At 36.5% G+C, this 8,236-nt stretch overlaps 1 pseudogene across 1 annotated transcript; it reads left to right on the forward strand.

The window, feature by feature from the left end:
* Window positions 1–1,551: 1,551 nt before the first annotated feature.
* Window positions 1,552–3,159, forward strand: LOC149175336 (benzyl alcohol O-benzoyltransferase-like; annotated as a pseudogene). The gene is made up of 2 exons (XR_016258546.1): window positions 1,552–1,983; window positions 2,093–3,159. The product of XR_016258546.1 is annotated as a benzyl alcohol O-benzoyltransferase-like (transcript).
* The last annotated feature ends 5,077 nt before the right edge of the window (window positions 3,160–8,236 follow it).

Here is an 8,236-nt window from a genome sequence, read left to right on the forward strand (position 1 = left end):
GTTTAATATATATAATTAATATTTTCAGTCGTGGTCGGAGAACCCCATGCTTCCATTCTGAGTAATCAGTATTCCCTTTAAGTTCGTTGTTTCGCCGAGACAGCAGCACCTGTTTTGAAACCAAAACGATGTTCGGATTTTATTGCCGCCAGTCGATCTCGGCGGTTAAGTACCAGGGATTTATTGCCGGATTTTGAAGGGTCGCTGAATTGTTCATTAATGGCGGGGCAATGTCGGAATCCTCCGGTAAATCCGGCAGCTTGGGCGAGGGTTTCGTGGTCTTCGACGAGGGATACTGACGTGGTGTAATAGTGACGTGTCCCAAGTGACGTATCCCAAGTGAGTTGTTTGTTGTTTCATTTTGCTTTTTGCTTTTCGTGTAGCTGTCCAGTTGGCTCTGGGCCGACGTGTGTTACTTTTTGCGTCCTCTTTTTGGTTCCTCTAGGGGCTATTTTCTCGTTTAGCGCTTCTTTGTACATCGGGATTTCCTTCTATTCCGACATGACATGTTTTTGTTTTGTTGGTATGTTGTTTCATGAATGTAACTACTTTTATCTCTAATAAAAGTTGTTTGTTTTTTGTTTGAAAAAGACATATGATTACGGGTAGGATCAACTAAATAACCCAAAAAAATATAATTTGATTTTCCTAGCTATAATTATTTTTATATTAATATTTTGATAGTTTATTAATTATTACTTTACGTAATATACTAAATTTCAGCTAAGAATTATTTAATTAATAAAAAAATAATTATATTTTTTTCTATAATATTATTGAGACTTTTTCTAATCCCAATAAATTCTAACTTCTAATCCCTAACGTTTTTTCCTCATTTTTTTTTTAAATATAATGGTCTCTTTCTCTTCATCTTTGTTTCTTGCTTCATGTCATTGATGATGAGTGGATGTGAGAGGTTTCAAAGTTTTTCAACAGAATTTCTCCATAAACATTTTCTTCATTAAGAATCAAATCTCTTGAGATGCAAATCTTTTTTAAAGTGAAAAGATATTTGATCCCTCACTTAATAACTCTAAAATTAAGAAAAATCTAAACTAATATATTTTTAATTAAAAAATAATTAATTAATTAAAAGAAACTAAAATTTAATCATGTTTTTTATTTTTTCGCCACTGTTAACCAAAAAAAATATGCAATTGTTTTAATCTATTTACATATTTTGTTTTAAGATTGATTAACGCTAGTTCGTAGTGATAGTGATAGTCGAATTAGAAAAACCCAACAACAAAAAATAAATAATTATCACGATGGAATAGGGGGACAATATATCGCATCATTTCTCGACGGGGCAGGGTGGCGTTACTTTAGGGTATATGGAGTCACTGCCGACCTTCCTCCCTCTGCCGACCTTCTAGAAATCACTCTGCAGGGTTATACCACCTCCTCCACTAAGAACAACTCTCACTCTAATTCCACTTATAAATAGCTCTCACTCTATGCAATCTAAGCGTATTTCCCTTGCCTCAAATTGTCTAACACCGTTGGGCTATTTCTTCCGGCTTTGGCTGAGTATAGAAAATTTGATCTTTCATGGCATCTCTGCACTTCAAAGTCACAAGAAAGCCGGCCGTCCTTGTCGCTCCTTCCCTGCCTACTCCGAAAGAGTTTCTATACCTTTCCAATATCGATGATCAACCGACTCTGAGATTTCATATCCCCGTCGTTCAGTTCTATCGGTTCAACCCATCGAAGAAGGGTGAGGATCCCGCCAGAGTTATCAGAGAAGGGCTGGCCAAGGTTTTGGTGTTCTACTACCCTTTTGCCGGAAGAGTCAGAGACGCTCCCGCCGGAAAGCTTCTGGTGGAGTGCACTGGAGAAGGCGTGCTGTTTGTGGAAGCCGATGCGGACGTTGCTCTGGAAGAGTTAGGAGACCTCTTGCCGTCCTTTCCCTGCTGGAAAGATCTGCTCTACGACGTGCCGGACACACTGACTATTACCAATTCTCCTCTCCTTCTAATTCAGGTTCGTTCAATCATGTTGTGACTCGACTTCTTTTATTTTTATTTTTTAATTATGTTTTCACTTTGTTATGGCGCATGGCGGCATTGAATTCTTATTTTTTTTCTTTCAGGTAACGCGTCTGAAATGCGGAGGGTTCATATTCGCCGTGACTTTTAATCACACCATAACAGACGGAATTGGCCTCGGTCAGTTCATGAAAGCTCTAGCCGAAATGGTGAAGGGGGCTACGAGGCCTTCGGTTCTCCCTGTTTGGAAAAGAGAAAACCTCCGACCCGGGCGAATCCCGTTGTCAAACTCCCTCTCTACGCATACGATGAAATAGAAGATAGAGATGGGAAGATGGTGCCACCTAACAAGTTGATCCACAATTCATTCTTCTTCGGACGCAAGGTGATCGAGTCGCTCAAACGGCATGCAGTAGGGCAATGCAAGTACTCAACTTTTGAAGTTCTATCGGCGTTTTTGTGGCGTTTGAGAACGAAGGCTTTCCAACTGCACACGGAGCAGGAAGTTAGGTTCATATTCCCCGTGAATGTCCGCACGAAACTGCACCCGCCTCTTCCTGGAGGGTTCTACGGGAATGCGATATGTCTTGCATGCGCGAGGACGACCGCAGAAGAGCTGACAAACAAGCCGCTGTCTTTCGCTGTCAAATTGATAAATGAAGCGAAAACGGCTGTAAACGACGAGTACATCCGATCGGCGATAGATTTGATGGAACTGAAGGGGCGCCCTCACTGCACAGTGGTGGGCTCCTTTTTTGTTTCAGACGTTACCAAAATAGGCTTCAGAAACGTGGATTTCGGTTGGGGAAGAGCAGCCTACGGAAGTCTTGCAAGAGGCGGTGTAGGAGCAGTGCCAGGTCTGGTCAGCTTCTTAATCTCCCATCGCAATAAAAGTGGCGTGGAGGGAATAGTGGTTCCCATTAGCTTGCCCTCTGCTACCATGCGAAGATTTGAAGCAGAAATCAGTGATGCTATCGAAAACACTCCTCCTTTTGCGCGCTCTTATCTCTGAAAAGTTATCGGGTGTTATACAAAATCTCACGTCAGGTTGGCTTTAGATGGGTTTGGATTTGAATTGTTTGCGTAAGACTTCGTATTCTTGTACGTGTAATTCTGTTGCTACTTAGGAATAGGCATGTTGTATCTGCACTTGGGCATTTGCTATTTAGGAATAGGCAAGTTGTATCTGCACTTGGGCATTTGCTATTTAGGAATAGGCATGTTGTATCTGCACTTGGGCATTTACCCCCGCGGTCGGGAAGGACGGGTTGCCGCCTCCTCATCCGGGTTCAAACCCTCTCGTTGCATGTATCCTGCTGCTTGCTCTGGCAGTTTATATGTTGATCAAAGTTGCTCTGCTTGCTCTGGCAGTTTATATGTTGATCAAAGTTGCTCTGCTGCTCCTGCAGCATATATATTGTGCAAATCATGCTTCTCTAAATATGTACATTGCGAATTCAATCTCGCTTCTGTAAATATATGTAAATTGTGAATCTCGGGTTAATACAGCGTCTTCATGTTTATAGCCTAGGAAATCAATTGCGCGTTTTAATTTCATATATAATATATGTATTCTGTAAATATATGTAAATTGTGAATCTCGAGTTAATACAGCGTCTTCTAGAGGGACTCACCCACCCTCATTTTTTAAAATGTTTATCGCCTATGAAGTCAATTGCTCGTTTTAATTTCATATATAATATATGTAAGGTGTTCAAAAGTTATTGGTAAAACATGTTTATATGGAAACATCTAAATTAGAAATCTTATAACATTATTTTGCATGATACATTACATGTAATATTTCTAAATGATTTCTTTATTTATTTATTTAGTTTTATCTAGAATGATTTCTTTCTCTTCATCTTTGTTTCTTGCTTCATGTCCCTAATAATGATTGGTGAAAGATTTATCGGAAATGTCGAACATTTCAAAAAAAATTTAACAAAGTTCCTCTAAAAACATTTTCTTCATTAAAAATCAAATCTTTTAAAATATAAACCATTTTTTAAAATGAAAAAAACATTTAATCCCTCTAATAACTTAATAAATCTGAAATTAAAATAAATTTAAACTAATATATAAAAATTAAAAATTAAAACTATAATTTGATTATGCTTCTTTATTTTTGTCAAGACCACAATTAACCAAAAAAACAATATAAAAAAATACAATCTATTTTTGTTTTAATATATTTACATATTTTTAATTTGAAAAATTGCAACGTAGTGAAATTGAAGATTGACTAATGCTAATTCTTAGTGATAGTTACAACGCAAGCTCTTTTTGTTTTAATATAAATATATATTTTTAATTAAAAAAATAAAAACGATGGGAAATTTAAGATTGATTAGTATTAATTTGCTTTTTTGTTTTAATATAATTATATGTTTTTAATTAAAACATATAATTCCTATAAATAATAATTATGAAACGACATTTCCCTTATTTTAATATGTTTAAATATTTTTATTAAAAAAGATTACAACGTGATGAAATCAAAGATTGACTGATGCTAATTCCTCGTGAAAATTACACACTAATACTTTTCGAATTAGAAAAACCCAATAAAATAAATAAATAAATATCACGATGTAAGAGGGGCACATTCCTTGTGATTGGCTCGAAACTATTCGAGAGTCAAGTGCGACCAGCGAGTTTCACACGTGTCTTCCCCTCCCTTGCATATCTGGACACTCGTGGCTTTTGTCTGCCACATAACCACAACTTGCATACCTAGTGAGCTTTCGTTCACCAAACTTATTATTTATAATTATTTTGTAAACTTCAACCAACAACCAACGGCTATCTTCCGAACCAACGACATTAAATATATTCCATGATTAAAAAAGAGGAAGTAGCCTGGTAAGGCAGCTTTGAGTAGCAGCAAAGAAAATAGAAAAATTATAAATTTATTACAATTAATTAATTTTGTTAAAAAATTATAACGAAAAATAATAAGGGTGATTTATCGTTATTTATTAAAATTTAAATTATAAAATAATTTTATTTGAAGGTTAATTTGAAAGTTGATATAATTTAGATGATAAACTTGTTTACATGATATTGAAGGATTATGTTTTCAATATTACAAATTAAAAATAAATTATGTTTTCAATATTACAAATTAAAAATAAATTATATTGTTTTTTGTTGGTTTGATCTATGAGATTATATTTTTAAAAGTTTTTTTAATTTAAAGGGGTGTATATAAGTCCAAAAAGAAAGCTAAAATACAAAAGTTTATGACAACTAATGATTGAATATGCTCTTTGAAATAACGGTTTAAGGAAGACCATAAACTAAGTGAAGTAGTAGAAAACAAAGTCTTTTATTGATGGTAGTTCAAGGTTGACCACCAACTTTGGAACTAGACTCGAAGCTACTCGTGGAACAACTCCAAATATGGATAGAAGTTGAAGTCTTCTGCAAAATGGAAGTGCTCCCTCATGATGCTTTAGGGATGACCACAAACTGAGGAAATGGGTAACAAAAGTTGAAGTATTCTACTAGTGGTGGTTTAAGGTTGACCACAAACGAAATTATGCTCGTTGAACATGAGTTTGTCTCTAGCTACAACTTTGACTCTAGCATTGGCTCACTTCGTCTCTAGGCTCTAGTTGTAGTCTTTCGTGCAAGTTGTGGCTTAGGATCACTTCATATGTCTTTGAAGCTCGTAGCTGACTATTAGTTTCCCTTCAGATACAAGGTGAAAAGATGAAGATATCTCTACTACAAGACGTGTCAATACTTAAGAATGAACTCTGAGGTCTGACCGATATATCTTCTTGGCTTTTGAAGACCAATGCCGAGAATTGATCCAACCAAGGTAAATCTTTTCTCTTCCAGGATTCTTGTGTTTAGAACATCTATCTGAATGATGAGTATGTTTTCCACAATTCTCACAAGTGTGTAGATCAAAACACTAATCTTTCACATGGCCAACCTGATCAAAATGTTGGCATCTGACAATCTAAACCACGTGGAAGAGGAACAAGAGAAGATGAGTCAACGTGAAGAAATCTAACACTTTGAAACTTGATGGGTTTAGAGTAGTATGTGATCTAAAGGTCACTTCCTTTTTATATCCAAGGCCATTTTTTCTGCTTTTGATAAAATTAATGTAATATTATAATTGTTATTCAAAATTTAAGTTGTCAGTTAAATGAAATAATAATGATTTTTTTAAGAAGTAAAGTATCAAGTGGGCTTAATGGTTAACACGTGTTTCCTCCGAATAAGTTATAAGTTCAAATCCAAACGGAATAGAGTATGTACACCTCATTAGACTTTTACAACTTTGGCTTGTCCCATAAAAAAGGAGGTCTCATGCATGAATTTGGTGATAATTTAAATTTTTAATAAAAATAAATAGAACTATATCAAGAAAAGCATTTTATAATATAATATTTAAAATAATTTATTATCCATTTATTTTTACATGATGATGATGATGATCAAGATCCACTAAGATCAATATGATCTATTGTTTACTCAATTTAGTGTGTCCGAAATTGCTACATAAGTTATCAATCCGGGAGTCGTAAATTGATGAAGTGTAGTGCACTGTATGTGCTAGACAACCCTTTTCTTACCTCACTGTTTTCAGTTTTATCTTGTTTTTGGGTTTTGTTTTGTTGGTCTCCTAAAGTGGTCTAACGCAATGGAAATCCTAAGCTGTTGCTAAAGCAAAAGTTTAAGAATACTTTTAAAGATCAATTGTGGATGTAGAGTTGAAGACAAGGTTTATCCTCTTGCTTCTTGTGATGATTCCCAAACTTTGAACTTAAGAGATCTTAAAACATGCTGTCTACAAAATCAGAACTTGAATAAGAGTGTAAACATGCAGCTACATAAACCAAACTAAAAATGAAGTACTGAAAATGAGATTACTATCTCTACTGTCCATCTAATTGCAAAATTGAAATCTAATAAACTGCTGCAACTCAAACCAAAAATTAAAGAAACTGGAAACTAGTTAATGATTTCACCCATAATCACAACATTTCGCCAATTAACTTCTTGTTGACACCTAATCCTCAACAGATGGGTGAACTGGAACGTGAACAGTCATCAAGAAGATGAACTGTTCTGTCTCCTTCTTGTATATAATCAATAGTTCTCTAATGAAATGATATCTCAGTTTTTCTTCCGCTCATTCTGGAGTTACCCTGGCCTGACATGGTATCAGAGCACAAGTCCCAGGATCTAAAATTAGTTGTAACTCCTGCCTCTGCCCTGAGCACTGCGCTGCTCTGTCCTGCGCTGCTCTGCCTCTTCCTGGCCTCACATGGTCTGACATTAATTCTCTGCGCATCCGTTTTGCTGCCTCTCCACACCGTTGAATCTCGCTGCCTCGAATTCCTCGTGACCGAATCATATCATTCCCACGGCATTTGCCTCTTCCAGCCTTTCGAGCTCGCTCATATTAGGGGCATATACACAAACGGATTGGCTTTCCCTCTACATCCGAAACGCTTAACCATATGTTGCTTCACCAACATTCTGAGAGGAATCGCGGAGTGTGAACTTTGGTCCGGCTCACAATGAGGTCGAGGCTGGCTAAGTAGAGCTCCACTTCCTTGTACACCTCGTTTGAATTGGCTCCATAATTCCCACTGAAATGTGGACAGTGTAGAGACCACATCTGCACGCCCTGGTCAATTATCCTTTCTGACGGCGCGCCATCACCATTCCTACCTCTTGAGAAGAAGAAGTCCATATTTCCCAAAATTACAAAACCGAACCCTCCTCCCAAGACCTCAAACGCGAATTTGTCTCAAGACGAGGAGCTGGGAGAAGATAAAGCGGACAGAGAAGCCTTAATATCGCTTCCAACAGCCGAAAGTAGATGATTTGTGTGTGTTCTCCTCGTTACAGGCGTGTGTTCAACAGCAGTATCGACACACCTCAATGCGTGTATTCGGTTTTAGATGTTGGGTTCGAATTACAGTTATTGTATGCATTATCATCTATGTATTTGAAACGAGTTATTAGCTGTTAGCTGTATAGACATTGAATATTATAGTATGCAATATCATCTATGCCACACAGATGCTTATACTTGGAGCGGAAAGGATCGAGAGGGTCGTTTTCCATGCATTCTTGAACACGAAGCTGCTTGAATAAGTTTTTTGAATGCGTTGTTTCAATAAGTTTTTTTTTGAATGCGCTGCTTGAATAAGTTATTGAATGCGTTTTGGACGCTGTTTCAATAAGTTTTGGAAGCTGTTTGAATATTTTAAGGA

Source organism: Pinus tabuliformis, chromosome 4_1 (genome assembly GCF_031772625.1).
Source record: "Pinus tabuliformis cultivar Carrire ecotype Pingquan chromosome 4_1, CPIR1, whole genome shotgun sequence".
Classification (NCBI taxonomy): domain Eukaryota; kingdom Viridiplantae; phylum Streptophyta; class Pinopsida; order Pinales; family Pinaceae; genus Pinus; species Pinus tabuliformis.